This window comes from Cupressus sempervirens, chromosome 10 (assembly GCF_028749045.1).
Source record: "Cupressus sempervirens isolate cs-2001-9-10 chromosome 10, ASM2874904v1, whole genome shotgun sequence".
Lineage (NCBI taxonomy): Eukaryota > Viridiplantae > Streptophyta > Pinopsida > Cupressales > Cupressaceae > Cupressus > Cupressus sempervirens.
Window position 1 is genome coordinate 321,479,305 of NC_143127.1, and position 17,784 is coordinate 321,497,088.

The following is a 17,784-nucleotide window of genomic DNA, read 5'->3' on the forward strand; positions in this document are numbered from 1 at the left end:
GATGGAGGAAAAAGTGTTACAGAAATACTAGAGAGAAGCTCTAAGTACAAATTTTTATACTCTAAATAGTGTGTAAGTCAAGAAAGGTACAAATGCTACACCTTTTGAATTTTGTTATGGATATGCACCTAATGTGAAGTATTTTAAATTCTTTGGAAGAAAATGTTACATTCTTACAGATAATAGAAATGAAAAATTGATGGTAAAAGTGATGAAGGTATATTCCTAGGATATACCTAGTGATGATGGTAAAGGTGTATAAGTGTTTGAACTCTAACAATAACAAATTTGTAGAAAGTGTAAATGTGAAACATGATGAATATATAGAGAAAAATGAAGTTGAATACAGTAAGGAACCTGAAGATTATAGCTCATTCATATATGTGAATGAAAATTTTCCTAGCACTCCACCTAAATAAGAAAATAGACCTATAGATCCCCACCAGACCAGGAATGTCAAATTTTAAAAATTAGTTACCAAGCAACACATTGTAGGTGTTGAGAAATAATAAAATGATGTTGAGATGTAGATAGAGGAAGATGAACATGAGGAAGGCAATTTCAAGCATGCAAAACATGAACAAATAACTTATCAAGAGAGAGTAAATGACCTTGAAATCATTTTTCAATATGAACTTGTTGAAGAGAAAACAAGATAAGAGCTTGTGTTATCAAAATATGTATGAAGACACCATGCACCTAAAAAATTTATTAGAGATAAAGAATGTGTTGTTGTGACAAGAAAATGATTTAGAAGTGATGCATAATTACTTTGTGAGTTTGAGCCCAAATCTGTGAAAGATGCTTTGGAGAATAAGATTGGATACAAGCAATGAATGAAGAAATTAAATAGATTGAAAAGAACAAAACATGGACCTAGTACCAAAACCTAAAGGTAAAAATGTTTTTGGAACCAAGTAGGTATTCAGGAACAAGTTGAATGAAAAATGTGAAGTCACAAGGAAGAAGACTAGATTGATATGAAAAGGATATGCACAAGAAGAAGTTATTGACTATGGGGAAAAATTTACCCCTATTGTAAGATTAGAAGGAGTTAGAATAGTACTTGGATATTCTACTTATAAAGGATTTAAGGTATATCAAATGGATCCAAAATCTACATTTGTAAATGGGATACTTCAAGAAGAAGTATACGTAGAACATCCCAAAGGATTTTTCGATCCTAGCAAGAAGAACATGTTGTGTAAACTGTAGAAAGATTAATATGGTTTGAAACAAGCCCCTAGAGCATGGTATGAAATATTATATAACTATTTGGTTAAGATTAGGTTTACAAGAACAATGATAATCACTATATGTATCTAAAGACTAGCAAGAACAATGAGGTGTTGTTATCTAAAACATTTGTTGATGATATCATATTTGTAGTTGGCAAGGAAGCATTATGAAAATCATTTGTTAATGAAATGAAGAAGGAATTTGAAATATCAATGTTTGGTGAGACCAAATTCTTTGTTGGTTTAGAAGTGTATCAAATGAAGGGATATTCATTACTCATTCCAAATATATGAAGGAGATACTAAAAGATTTTGTGATGGAAGATTCAAGACAAGTGATTAAACCTATGTCTACTAGACATAAATTATCTAAGAATTATGATTCTACTGATGTGAACTAGATGCAATGCAGATCATTAATTAGAAAACTACAATATGTTGTTCATAAAAGACCTGATATTGCATTGGTAAATGAGGTAGTTGCAATATTTTCTACAAAGCCTAAAGAAAACCACATGATGGTAGTGAAAAGGATATTGAGATATCTGAAAGGAATAGAAAAATATGGATATTACTCCAAGAAGAATCATAACTTTGAACTGAAGGTATTCACTGATTCTGATTTGAAAATGTTGATGAGGCTACGTATAGCTAGTATTGGTAATGTTGCATTGGACTTTTTGGAAAATGTACATATAAATATTACAATTGTTCCTTTGACTACTTAACAAGTAAAAGAAAAGAAACAACACAACTAGGAAATATTAGAGATTGCTTCAACCTTACGTAAGTTTGATGACATAAAAGGGTGCAAGAATGCAAAATAAATGTGGGATAAACTAAAGACCATATATGGAGAGATGAAAATATCTTAAGAGCCAAATAAGAAAGTCTAATAGGTAATTTTGATGAAATCAGAATGATAGAAGGTGAGAACATAATTTAGTACTCTATAAGAATAAAAGGATTTCCAAGTGAATTAGAGATCAAGATGACAATGGAGGCAGGATAGAGAATTTGTTTATGAATATAACATAGATCTGTAAATGAAAAGTGGGTTGTACTTAATACATCAAAACTTTATATTACTTTTTAACCATTGTGAATAGCATTTAAAATCCTTTAGTCAAGGTTGATGTAATAGTCATAGTGACCTAATAGTCATATGTAAATCCTTGAATAGGGTGACATTCTAATGGAATGTTCTAAAGTCCTCTAGAAAAGGCCACTCCTAAAAGGGTAATTAAATCCTTTAACAAGGCCACATTTAATAATTTATTTCGTAACCTTAAAGAGGGTTGGCTCCTAATAGAGTTCACTTTAGAAGTGTGAAAATTAGTGACATGTTGCTAGTAGTTCTTCCCAAATTGAGTTTCCTTACTAATTCCTAGTGTCAAAATTGTGTAGATGTTATTATGGTGTTTTACTAATTAATGTTTATAATATGAAAATCTTTTACATTTACAACAATGGACACCTAGCTAATGTTGCTAATAGTTTACAATAGTGACTGAGCAATGGAATAATAAGATTTAAAATTTATTAAGTATTTTTTTATTCAATTAGTACATTTGGACCTTGGATAACTTATTTACTTCCCCCTCCCCCCAAGTTATTCTAAGGATTTGGAGAGAAACATAAGAGAAAATTAAAGAGGAAGAAGAGAGATTTTGAGAGAGAATAGAAATTTGAGAGGCAAAAGAGATACTTTACGAGGATGAATAGAAACTTAAAGAGGAAGAAGATTATTTTGGTGGAAGAAGAAGGAAAGTTTGAAAAGGAATTTTGCAAAATTGGAGATCAACAAAGAACATTGAAAGGGAAAGTAAAATACTTTTAACATTCTTTTTCTATTTTATATTTTAGGTGGATGTTGTAGGTTAGAATGTTTGTTAGATTTTATAGATTTTAGGTGCATGTTATATTTTAGAATGGATGCTAAATTTTACATTATAGAAAGCATGTTAGAATTTTTATTTCAATTTATCGTTAAATGTTAAATTTTAGATCTTAAAATGCATTTTATATTTTATAATGCATGTTAGATGTTATTTTGGTTAGTTTGTAGTTCAAGCTATCTTTGCATTTTACCTATTATAGTTAGAATTTGATTGTTAATGAATTTAGATGTGCATGTAAGCTTTACTATTTACATTTAATATGCATGCTACATTTTAAAGTTTTATTGAGATTTGTATTATGTTTTTAAATTTGAAATTGGATTTGCATGATAGATTTAGTACTTTGATTTAGTATGAATGATATATTTTGTAGTTAAATTTTGATTTAGTTTGTTTAGATTAATGTTACTTTAGATTCTAAAATTTTGTTTTCTTATATTAAGATTAGGTTAAGTTTTCTATTAAATTATGATGTGAGCTGGACAGTGGCATGCTACATCTTCGACTTGATGTGGCGAATATTGACTAGTAGGACTAATGCCAAATGCCAATCTAGTGGGATGTTATTTGAAGACCTTGATTGGGAGGGTAATGTTTTGATAGAAATTGTTAATGTCAGAAATTTCATCCCTTGGTTGGAGTGGCTTGACTTGCAAGGGATGAAGAGATGTATGAAGAATGTCCACTAGCATTTGGATGTCATTTTTGATAAGATAATAGATGAAGATGTGGAACGCAAGGGGAGGCACAACATAGAAAGACTTCATTGATATGCTTGTGGATTCTGAGACTACCAATGAAGATAAGAAGGGTATCATTATGGTGACTATACTATGGGCTTTATTGTAACTTGGGCTTTACCTTTTGTTAAATTATATATGTCCTTTTAATTAATTTGATATATATTTATGTTTGTTAGAGATTGTTCTCTATAAGGATATAGGATATGTTTCTTGGTGGAATAGAGTCATCGTTGATTGTATTGGAATGGTTGATGAGTGAGTTACTGAGGAATCCACATGTGATGAAGAAATTGCAAGAATAAATAGATTTTATAGTAAAAAATGATGAGAAAATAATAAGTTATCATATTTTAGACATGTGTTCTTAAGATTATATTCAATAGGTTCTTTTCTCATAACTCATAAATCTATAGAAACATGTGTTGTGCAAGGGCCTCATCATGACTACTTCATACTAGCAAAACAAAGTGTTATTGTCAATGCTTGGGCAATAGGAAGAGATCCAAGAGTATGGGAAGATCCTTTGGAATCTAAGCTAGACAGATTTATAGGCAAAAATTTTGATATGATTAAAGATCTAGAATTTAGCATGATTCCGTTTGGAGTAGGAGGGAGAAGATGCCTTGGTGCTTCCTTGGGGATTGCTAATATTGAGGTTGTGTTAGTACACCTTGTCCATTGATTTGATTGGAGAAGTAATGGAGAGTTAGACATGAGGGAATATTTTGGATCCACCATTCCTAGAAAAGAACACCTCTTTTCTATTCCATCTTCTAGGGTAGGGCATGCCACACCTTCTTGCCTCAAAATCTAGTTTCTATCAAAATTTTCAACACTACTTCATGCAAGTAGTCTATTTGTTTTTTATTAAGTAAATAGGTTTTATTGGAATCCTGAAACCCAAAATTGTTTACAACATATCTAAAATATAGATAATAAATAAAGTCCACCACCCTTGCATCTGCTTAAAAAAACCAAAAACTAACAATAGGTCCACTGCCAAGAGACAAAAAGCCTACAACCGTATAAGGAGAATAAACAAAAGGAGAACACTAAAAATTAATTCTCCTTATCAAGAACCTACAGGGTCTTTATAGCTTCATTGGCCTTCCATTTGTCTACACCCTCTTACTCCTAGTTTTGGATGTCCTCCTGATCCCTGGTCTCTTTCTGATCATCCTCAACCTGCCCAATATCCAAGCTTGCCTTCTCCTTCACATCCCTACTAGATCCAACACTCATCAAAGAATTCCCTAGGTTGACAATATTCTCATTTAGGGTATTCAGAGTGGTAATCATCTGATTAGGCAGGTTCTGGTGTGTGGATTCCAACCTTTGGACTTTTTGTTCAACCTTGGTGATTCTATCCTCCTGGTTGGCATTGTGTCCCTAGATGCTACTATGGTGTTGGCTTCCATCTTGGTCTCTCTTCTCTTCATTGTGCCCCTGGTCACAACTACTTTTATGGTTTCCTTCCTAGCTTCTTTTCCCCTTAAGGTCTTCAATTTCATGAAACAACCATTTGATAGACTGAAAATTATTTATCATGCTATTCTTAGCATTGTTTAGAAGGTTCAACCCATTTTCCCATGCACTATCTAAGATAACGACCAGGGCCAGATCAATTAGATCATCATAGTGGGCATTTCTATCAAAGTCTTCCATCACTTGGATATTCAATGCCTCCCTGACAATCCCCATATTTGTGGTGTTCATGTTAAAATTCTTGTAGTGAGGCATCATCATCTTTTCTTTTCCTGGAGTTCCTTGGCATATCAACTAAAGCCTCCTCCCCCTTTTTACTTTCCCTCCCCTTCACCTCCTCCTTCACATTTTCTTGCCCCTTCTCCTCTTCCTTTGAATCTATCTCCTCATCTTCATTATCATCCTCCTTTTCCTCCTGAGGCTCAACCTTCGGGGGAATAGGGGGAAGGCTTCTAGGACTTTTTATGCAGGGGATACAGGCAGAAGGGGTGACATTCTTTTATTCCTTAGGGATTTTTCCTTTAAAGGAAGTATTATCCTCATCATTAGGTGTGCACTTCCTTAGAGTTTGAACTCCCAATTTCCTCGAATGCACTCCTGGTATCACTGAGGGATGCTCCCCTTGTTTGAGTCTTTAGACACTCATAGACCAGGAGGAGTAATCCTTCATGAAGGGTGGGATTAGTAGTGGATTTCCTCTTAAAACCCTCAATACCCTTGCTCATAGAGGTGAAAAGATATAAAGGAGGAGGGATTTTCATACCATGCCTAAAATGATTAAGAAAAACAAAATAGGGTATGTGCAAGATCATGGTGTACCAAACTATGGCCTTAAGTGGCAGTGAAAAACCAACAAATTAGGGTTATGTCAACTTGACACATAATTTTAAAGTGGTTTTGGACTTTATATCAAAAATTTGTAAGAAAATAATCTTTAGGAATTTGAATCTATTTTCTAAAATACAAGGCCTTATCTGGAGAAAAAAATATTTGATTGGTCAAAAGTTTGGATTTCAATGCAATACTACAAAAATTTTAGGGCGAAAATAAAAAGTAGATGTATGTCTGACCACCTTAATCATAGTCAAATGATAATATTTTTAAATATAATTTTAGATATAAAAAGTAGATTGATTCTTGGATGTGACGCATATTTTTAGCAATTTTTATTCCAAACAAATAATTAATTATGAATTTTCTACTATACTGTTTTTAGAATTAAAAAACTCCCGTGTCTGACCACCTTAACTAGTTCAAAAAAATCAAAATTAATTTTTTCTTATTTTTTTACTTATACTAGTCGAAGCATAGAATGTGATGCATCTTTTGGATTTGACAAATCTTATACGGTTTGAAAGTTATAGCTATTTTTCAACCAGTATGTCAATCAGCACTTTGTAGCTAACTCCATTAGAATATAAGTAATAATTACTTACTGAACTTGTAATTTGACAAAACTTACATTTATGAAAAACTAAGAACATTCTTAAGAAACTCTTTTCATTACATCAAATTTTGGTTTAAAAAAAGTCGTCAGCTACATGCTTGAAGTAAAAAACACATAAGAACATGCCAAAAACACATTTTCAAGATGTTTTAAAGATGACCATATAAGGTTGGTATCAAAAGATATAGTAGGAATTATAAAGGTATTAATTATTTTCATTTAGTATCAGGATGGGTGGGAAAAAAGTTGGAATAGATTTTGAAATTCTTTGAGGAATTTCAGAACTACATATTTTTTAGATCGCCACTTTTTGGCACACCATGATCCTGCACATACCCAATAGTGCATTTTGATCCTATCAAATCTAATGTCTAGAGAAATATATTCAATGACGACCCTAAGGACATATCTCCATAGCTTTTTAACGGACTCCATCTCATAATACGTCTCTGCCTTGATGAGTTTCTTCCTCTCCTCTTCGTTCTTCACAAATTCTTTGACAAAATTGGTTGTCATTTACTTATCCTTGAAGAAGTTAATCCCTTCCAAGGGGATCTCCATAACCTAGGCAATCAACTCTTCATTGAAAAGGTGGGTGACCCCATCAATTTTTACTTTCCCATTTTTTCATGAATCCACCATTAACTTGGTGATTTCCACATCAAAACCATGGAGGTTCTCCAAAAATTTAGTAATACTACCCTTTTCCAGCTTATGCCAAACCTTCCTTTGATTTTTCTAGTTATTTGCCTCTCTTGATGGCTCCCTCCTAATTCTCTCACTGACCATGGTTTCCTCTGGTTCAAAAAGCCTCCCACTACTCATAGAATTACAAACTTCAGCCTACTTTGAAATGCAAAACTTGAAAACATTTTTGCAAATTTTAGTGGTTATGTTCATGATAGCCAATAAAGAGTCCCAAAAGTACATGCTATAATTATTTGAAAAGAGTTTCACGTGATTTTTAATAACTCCCAGTCTGACATGCAATCTGGTGTATCTAAACATTATTAAATTGGGATTATTTTGGTACTTCCCTGGATTCGGTCCCACCAGATTAAATCAATCACAACTGCTAGAAAGCCTTCACTGAAATGCCATGTCATCACTAAATTTTTGGCTACCACTTCATTAGCGAACCAATCTACCACTGAATTAGCCTTCCTATACATGTGGCTAATATGGATCTTTTTGAATTTACCCAGGTTAGACTTTAGTTCATTTATTACGTTCTCTTTAGTCTAGAAAGGCTTAATTTCACCTTTAATGAAATTTATGACATTTAAGGAGTCCCCCTCCAGCCAGAGGTTCTCTATCCCAAAAGCCAAGACTAGTTAATGTGATTGGCCATATTGGCTTTTGCAAAATGATTAGTCTGATGTCCAAGAGAGTAGGATAAAGCTGTTATACTTCCTTCGTAACTATTTTTGGTGATGTCTCCACTGCTAGCAGGACCAGGGTTCCCTTTAGCCACCCTATCAAAATTGGCTTTATGCATATTTTCAAGGGGAAGTAACCACCTAGCCTCCTATCCTTGGCCTTTTTCTTTGCTCTACTATTCCCACCTTCTTCAATGTTTCCTTCTTTTTTGATAGCAAAGTTCTCCTTCATTAATCCATCAATTTTCTTAGCAATAAAAAACTCAAGAGATTCTCTATCCCTAAAGATTTGATTATTATGTTCTTTCCAAATTCCCTAACAAAGTTTGGAAGGGACCATGAGCTAACTAATTGTGTTATCAAGCCAAAGTCTGAGCTCTTCCATTGGCTGAAGAACTCCTGGATGTTAGTTTGGGGACACCAGTTGACCCCAAAATCCCTACTTAGAAAGTGCCAAACCTTGGAAGAATAGGGACAGTGAATAAATAAGTGATTGACCATCTCCAAATCATGCTTACATAGACTACACCTATTGAGGATAATCTGCCCTCTCTTAGCCAGATTGTCCAAAGTGAGAATTTTTTCTTGGAGGAGAAGTTAGAAAAAGATGGTAATTTTTGTTGTAAGACTAGGAGTCCAGGCCTTAGCTTAGATGGGTTTCTCCAATCTATCCCACAAAGAGAAATATCTAGAGGCCATAAAGTATAGCCCATTCAAGTTATCTCCCCAAATGACTTCATCCCTCTTGTTCTTAATAATTATAGAATTTAGGCTAATCATCAAAGAATTAAGGTCCAAAGATATCATAGACAGGTCATGCCAACCTAGGCCAAATCTATAATCATTGACTTCCAGGCCATATCTTCTTATGCAAAACTCTTCCCATCTTCCATAACTAGGATGACAATAAGAGGCCTCAGGCTTGTCCAGTTGTCTTGCCAAAATAAAATATTGTCACCTTTACCAACTTTCCATTTAGCCTTGGACTTAGCTAGCCATATGTAAGATCCTTGAGGAATCTCAGTCTCATTGAGCAAGAAAATGAGAGACTACCTGCTTAGTTATTTCTCAATCATGATACCCCTCCATACTTTAGTGCTCTGAAAAATGCACTAGATCTATTTGGATAATGAGGCGATATTAAGATGTTTGATTTTTTTAATACCAAGACCCCCATAGCATTTAGGAAGACAAACATCATTCCAACCAACAAGATGATATCTCTTGTGCTCTTCAACTCCTGTCCAGATAAAGTCCCTCTGAATCTTCTCCATTCTATTAGTATGCTTTACCAAAATCCTAAAAAGGCTTAAAGCATAAGTAGCAAGATTTTGAAATATAGATTTCACCAAAGTGCATTTGCTTGCCTAGCTAAGGGTGGCACCTATCCAGCTAGCTAATTTCTTGTTGAATCTATCTAGGATGTTGTTCCAAAAAGAATTTGAGGGTCTGACCCCCAAAGGAAAACCAAGGTAAGTAGCTGGAAGGGTCCCAATATGACTTCCTAGGATCCAAGCAATTTTCCTCTATCTCTCCTATGGTGTGTTGATGAAGTATATTGAACTCTTTTCCTAATCTATGGCCTGGCCAAAACCCCTAGTGTAGGTATTCAGAAAACCCTTGAACACTCTGGCCTCCTGAATAAAAGCATCTTCCCCCAAAATAGTATTATAAAAAAATTGTTGGTGAGTGAAAGAAAAATTACCTAAAGAAGGGTTAATACCTTGTTGACTCCAATCCTATCTTTTTCTTAGAATTAGCCTTCCCAAACATTCAGCCAAAATGATAAAGAGAACAAGGGATAAGGGATCACCCTATCTCAACCCTATTAAAGGGAAAAATAAATATGAGGGGGAGCCATTAACCAAAATAGATAAAGAAGGGGAAGAGACCAACTAAAGGATAATTTTACAAACCCACGCATCAAAAAAAAAAGCTTGGAGGATAGCCATCAAGAAATTCCAATCCACCTTGTCATAAGCTTTAGATATATCTAGCTTAAGCAGAAAGCCTTCCTTCTTGCCTACCTCAAGAGAGTGAATCACCTCGTGCACCGTGATAATGGAATCAAGAATTTTCCTCCCTAGGACAAAACTAGTTTGTTGAAGGGAAATAATCAGATGGAGAACACTAAGGAGCCTAGAGGTAAGGACTTTAGATATGATTTTGTAGAAATAATTGCATAAACTGATAGGCTTGAACTTATCCATCGAATTTGTCCCTATGATTTTTGGTATGAGAACCAAAAAAGTAGCATTGAGTTCCTTTAAAAGATTTTTGACCTTGAAGAATTCTTGCATAGCCTTCACAATGTCCTCTTTGACCACCTCCCTATACACCTAGGAAAATAAAGATAGGAAGCCATCTGGGCCAAGAGCCTTGTCGCTTGGAAGGGAATTGAGAGCTTGAAGGACTTCCTCTAGGGAAGGGATAGCTTTCAACATAGAGTTGTGGTGGGCTTGCAATAGAGAAGGGATAGGAGATAAAATGTCCTCTTGGTCAGGCACCAATAGTGAAGGATCCTTAGTGAGAAGAGAGGAGAAAAACTACACAGCTTCATCTACTATCTCATCATGCTTGGATAGCACAGTCTAACCTTTCTTGATGCTAGAGATCCTATTGTTAGTATGGTGTTTAAGGATGGATAAATGGAAGAACTTGGTGTTTTGGTTCTCTTCTTTAAGCCAATTAACTCTTGATCTTTGTTTCCAAAAATGTTCTTCCCTAGAAATGATGTTGTGGAGGTCAAAGAGGATAGACCTTTCCTCCAACCAATTTTGGTTATTATAACCAACTTGTTGAATCTCTTCTTGTACTATGTGAAGATGATCAGTCTTCTCATCCTTGCCATGAAAAATGTGGCCAAAGTCTGACCTATTCTAGACTTTAATATTTCTTTTCACATTCTTCAATTTTGGGCTACCCTAAACATTGCAGTACCCCTCTACTTCAATATTTCACCAAGCAGAGATCTTGGATTTCAAAGCTGGATGGAAAATCCATATTTTCTCAAACTAAAAAGGAAAAGTTTGTTTGATCATTAAAGGGAAAACAGAGAGCGATATGAGGGAATAGTTTGATCCCACTCTAGGGAGAAGGGAGAGTCTATAGGAATCAGATTGCAACCAAATAGGGGAGATAAGGGCTCTGTCGAGATGAACCTGGATGCATTCCCCTCCAACTTTCCTATTAGACCAAGTGAATCGACCCCCCAAGAGAGGTCTAACTTACTTTCCTGATCTAGAGGAAGACCTCCATATTTGCCATCATTAGTGAGGGGGGAATTGAAGGCCCCCATGATAATCCCTTTGTCTATGTTATTAGTTCTAAATACCTCTAAGATCTTAGCCCAAAAGGCTGCCCTCTCCCTTTTAGAGTTGGGGGCGTATAGATTTAGAATAAACTAGGAGTCATCACTATGAGTGTGAGACACCTTACATAAGAGGGCATTACCTACATTATAAATGGTAGAGATCTGATATGCCTTGTTGTTGTAGAGAATCAAACCCCCTCCTGAAGCTCCCTCTGAGATAGTAGCCTCACTGCTCATGAATTTATTGAAAGACAACTTTCCTACCACATCTTTTCTCATTTTTGTTTCTTGGATTAACAAAAAGTTAGGTCTTTGATATCTGATCATGTTCCTAACTACCTCTTATTTATGAACCCCATTTAGTCCCCTTATATTCCAAGATATGATCTTCATTTTTTACTTCCAAAGAATTCCTTGATGATTCTATGGCTCCCATCTACCAGGTTCTTTTGGTTTCTTTTTGCAATAAATGATTAGATTTTTTCCTTCCTAGCTTCATGGGTGTAACCCCAATATCAACCTTAACCTTTCTTCTAGTTTTCGTTGGTGACAAAGGGGGTTGGTCACAATTTTGATTCTTCTCTTTTTTCACCAAACTCTAGCCTTCTAAACTATCTTGAGAATAGCTATCAATCCAATCTTCCCATTAAGAGATCTAGTCTAGGGAGGATTTGTTAATAAGCTCTAGGAGCTTTTTCCCTAGCCCATTGGAAGCTGGCAGAATCATAAGGGGAGAAACAATACTTCTCTCTTGATCAGATCCGTTACCAGAAAGTCCATCATGTTGATTGTGATTAGTGATTCCATCACATTGGTTATGATCCTCTGACCTCAAGGGAACAACATCACAATTTTTTAGGGATCCTGAGTTAGAGACACTTGTGATCTCCATCCAGGGGGTCTCCTACCTTTCCTCATTCAAAAGGAAAGTCTCCTACCTTTCTACATTCTATACATTCCTAAGCAACACATTGTCTCCCACCACAACCATGATGTCAATAGATGGGACTGCAATAGTAGGTTCCTCTAGAACTGTAGCACTATTCTGGACTCCATCTAGCTTTTTCAAGATAAGGTGATTAGGACCATTACAAATATTCATATCCTCCCTACTCTCCCTAGTTTTAGACTGCTTTGAAGGTTTACATCTCCAAATTAGTTTCTTCTTCCCCTTGACCAAAGTTCTAGTGAGTTTGGATTTCTTCTTTGCTTTGGCAAAGTAATTATGAGCCTTACTCTTCTACTTGTTAGTCCTAGGAAATTGACTTGCCTTGTGTCTAGCCTTGAGACAAAGGGAACAGGAAAAATGCACTATTTCATAGATCAATTTTTGAACATGTACTCCAAGTTTGGAGTGAAAAGCCACAGTTTCTATCATGTTTGTACCCTCCTTGACCCCTATGCAGATGCAAGCATAGTTGAGACATCTTTTAGAGGCAGTAATTGGATCAATAGATAAGAGTTATCCAAAACTCCTAGCTAGCCCCACAAAAACATCTTCATTCTAAAATTCTAACGGTAGTTCAAGAAGCCTAACCCATACAGGGGTTTGAACAAAGAATGAGTCATTCAAATTCAACTAAGATGACCATTTCTAGTGAACCAGTGTTGAATGACCAATAGCCCATTGTCCTTCACATAGAATGTTGGAAAGGTCTTCCTTGCATGTGAATTCAAATGACATAAAGCCCTTTGCCATAGCTGTGACCAAAACTTGACCTTTGAGAACACATTTCTTCTTAATGATAGTCCTGACATCATCTATGTTAGGTCTAGGCCCCAAAAGTTTACCAATCAAGGTAGAAGCCATGGATCAAATTCTATGATCCACAATTTCGTCTAGGATGGCAATAGCATAAGAACCTTTCTCAATCTCAAGAAGAGTCTTAATAGATGGGGAAGACAACTTACCTAAGTGCTTGATCCCAAAAAGAGATGACCATTTAGAGGATCATGGCTGGCCTACTTTGGGAACCAAAGGAATATTATCCATTCCCTTGGGGGGAGCATCTGGGTCCCCTTCAACATTCTTTGATTGACCCCTTATACCAGAAGATGCTTGACCATCCCCCACCTGCTACCTGTGTTCCAGTCTAGGGTTCCAATTCCAAAATTCTTGAGGAATCCTACCCTTTTTGGAATTCAACTTTTGAAACCCTCCCTTACCTTCACTCATGCTTGCCATTTTCCTTATCCAAGTGATCTATTTTTTACTTTTCTTTCGTCGTGAGTGATAGATGGGAGAGTTGTGAAACCTTTGAATTTATAGGAGGTTGAAACTAATTTCTAAATAATGACATTCTAATTAGATCCATTAAAATTCAGTTTAGTTTATTTTGATGTATAAAGGAAGCAATATTGCAAGTTCAAGGAGAGGATAGAGTGGTCACATAGAAAATGGAATGTTAGAATTTTTAGTGTTTCTTTCACCACTATTTCTTGCTTAAATTATGAAAAATATAAATATTATTTGGAAATAACTTTTACTGGAATTATAAGTTGAATCTAGGAAACATATTTAGCGTGAAATAGATTTCATTATTTCTATTATATTATTTTCTACACCAATTTTATCTGTTATGTTAAAATTGGAGTAAAACATTGTCTTATGCATTAAATATTTTAACATGTTGCACTTGGCCAATAAATTTGTATGCACCAATCCTATTTCAATTTCTTTACTCCACTACTCCTTGCACCAATTTTATACATTTTCCCTTGAAGACCAAAACTCAATATATTTGATGAAGAGTGAATTCTATCTTAATCTCTGCAATTAGCCCTCAAAGATTATTATATCTCACTTGAGAGAGACTGTCATTTTCATTCATAATTCGATTTTCTTGAACATCTAATGTCAAGCTTTGATATAGTATAACACTGAGATGTGGTATGCAGTATTTCATAAATGACAATTTTGATTCTTGAGTTTAAAAAAATGAATTGATTTATGTAAGTTTACTGTAGATATTTAATGAAACCTTAGCCTTATGACATAGAAAGGAAATTTTTTGAGTTTAAAGATATTGAAGTGCTTAAGTTATAAGACGAACCTCCCAAAATTATATTTTAAAAATAGATATTTTTAAGCATTCAAGGTAGTAAAACCAAAAATAAATAAAGAGAAATGAAAGAAACATAAACTACTAAGTCTACCAAACCATTCTCTTGATGTTATCAATGAAAAAACCATTTCTCTTATATTGGTGAAGCTTAATGGCTCACAAAAAGTCCACCAGGGATCAAGTGTTGTTGAGTGTAAGACTCTAACATTATGATTAATAATAGATGAGGCTAGAATGTGCCCCTAGTGATTTTGACAGTGTGGATGACCCTCAGCCCTTGACTATACACTGAAGAAGTGCATGTGTGGACCCTATCAAATCTAGGTGGGACTCCAATTGCCACATAAAATGAATTGGAATTTTTTGAAAGAGGTGAGGTTGTAGAATCTAAGATTCCATACGCCACAACGGACAAACTGCTTTGAATTTATACATATCTCAATGATAGATTTCAATTTGAGTGGTTCTGCAATAACCATTGGGATTTCATTGTTTTTTGGCTTTTGCTTCCTCTTATTAAGAATAATAAAAATAAAAATAGTGGGAGATTATCATTGCTAGGACTATTCCGGATGTAGAGGTAAAACACAATGGAAGCAAATACAACAACAATAGGAACTAGCACCAGCAAGAGACAAATTATAAAATTCTTCTATTTAATTTATCAAATGAACCGTACATACATTAGAATTATAAAATTCTTCTATTTAATTTATCAAATGAACCGTACATACATTAGCTCTTCATGCAGATTTCTTCTCTTCGTAACTTTGTTTCCACAAACTTTTCTCTCAAGCCTGACCTAAACCTAAACCTAAGACTCTACTTATACTTGCTAAGATGGTCTATGAAAATTTTTATATTATTACAAAATAGAAAATTCTAGATTAGTATAGAATGGGGAAGAATGACCCCACAATGATCTGTACAAATCCCAAGAAAATTATCTTATCCTAATCATGAAATCAAGATAAATTTTTCAAGTTGGCTTATGCATAAAACTTGACCTAAATACATAAAACTTGACCTACTTGACCTAAATACATAAAACTTGACCTAAATACTTTATATAAAACTTTGACCTAAATACTTTATGTGGGTGCTCCTGCACCAATTCCCATAGGGAGATTATCCTTCGTGGGCTCTGTAGCGGCTGGCTAACAAACATGGCCCAATAATTTTTTTGAAGTTGGGTTCTCTTGACGTTGTCACCACATCTTCTTCTGCGGCGGCCAAGAAAATTTGTACACAGGCCACTTATGGCACTGCCAATATACATTTGTTTTCTCTGCACGATGCTCACTGGCGAGAAATGAGAAAACTATGCACATTAAATATGCTGAATTCAAAGAAAATCGAGTCGTTTGGGTGACGTTGGTGTACCGATGTGGGAGAAGAGTGAGGAGAGGAGAGTGGACCTCTAGTGTTGGGTAACTTATAAATGAATGCAGGTTCATAAGGCATGATACTCTTTCAAGGTTTTTCAAAGAGGATCACAAGTAAAGTGGGTTTAATTCAGTAGGAACTTTTCTGTTTAGTTCACTTAAGGTTGAATATTGATGGGATGACTGATATTCCAGGTATTCATATGCTTCATTTCTAAGAGTATCAACTAGATGTAATGAGTACTTAGTGTTTCATTCATGCTCATAAGATATGAGATCTTGTAAGCTATTTCTCACGAAATACGAATAAACAAGTTTGACTAAAAATATTTTTGATAGCGATATCACAGCCATCTTTAAACATCACACACTAATGATAAAATTAAGCTTCAAAAAATAAGTCAAGTTTGACTATTTAACATTTTTAGTGTGTTATGTTTAAATTGTTGGCAATATCACAGTCATATTCCATGATATGGCCCCCAAACTTGAAAGTAGGGAACTTGTCAAGAGGTATACTCTAAAAATTTAGGAGTGATTTGAAATTTCCACAAAATATTTTATAAAGCATGACGTTATAATGCTCAAAGTCACAACATCCTTTCTCCTCATATAGCCCATCTAAATTAAATATTGCTACTCTTAGTTTCTTTCATAAAATAATAATCTATATCTATTAAAAGTATTTAAGAATTTCTATTCTTTAATCTACTTTAGTTATGGCCTTTCTTCCTATTGATCATACACATCTCAATTAATATATCCATATGTTTATAGGTAATTTTAAATGGTTAATTGATGCATCGTCAATTACATTAAAATGAGAAATGAGTGAATTATTGAGAAAGCCAGTTATGATGAAGAAATTACAAGCGGAAATCAATTCCATACTTAAAAAAAAGATGCATAAATAACAAATTATGATATTTTAAGAATGAAATACTTGCATTGTGTGGTAAAAGTGACATTAATGGTATATCCACCAGTCCTTTTACTCCATCCTCATGAATATAGAGAAGATTGTGTTGTCAAAGGACATGATCATGAATGCTTGATACCAAAGAAAGTAAGGATCATAGTTAATGCTTGGACTATAGGAAGATATCTAAGAGTAATGGAATAACACTTGGAATTTAGGACTAATAAATTTGACCATAAAAGGCTTGATATGATCAAGGATCAAGAGCTAAACATGATTTCTTTTGGCATAGGAAGAAGAGGTTGTGTTTATAGTTCCTTAGGCATTGTTGTTGTTTAGGTTGGACTAACACATCTCTTTCAATACTTTGTTTGGAGAAATGAAGATGAGATAGGTATGAATAAATCTTTTGGAGAAACTATTCCTAAAGACAAACATCTATTTGGTATTTCAACATAGACATAAGTCTAAATGAGTTTGATTCCTCAAGATATAATCACTACATTTTCACTCAAACTATGTGATTTTAAATTTATAAATGAATATTGATGTTATTGCTGAATGAATGGAAAACATTATTATAGTGTATTAATATACTTAAGGAATTGAACTATTTCAAAATATATGAGCTCATTTTATAATCATTTTAGCTAAATTGACATGGTTCAATATATGATAACTTTTCTTGCATAACTTATTTCTAAATAAAAACTTATTTATTTATTCTTTTGTGCAAGAAATTAAATGAGAATGAATATAATACTTACCAAGTTCATCACAGTGATACGATATTATTATAATAAAAAACAATTAGCTCATTGTATTTTTTAAAAGTTTATATCTCTTTTTTAATGTTAATTTTAACCTTTTATAATCTAGAATATGCATTTTTTTATTATATTAAATTAG

At 34.2% G+C, this 17,784-nt stretch overlaps 1 pseudogene; it reads left to right on the forward strand.

Annotated features, from left to right (window-relative positions):
• The window catches only part of LOC149533907 (cytochrome P450 750A1-like), a 55,824-nt pseudogene extending 51,128 nt beyond the window's left edge, over positions 1-4,696 (forward strand).
• Positions 4,697-17,784: the final 13,088 nt, after the last annotated feature.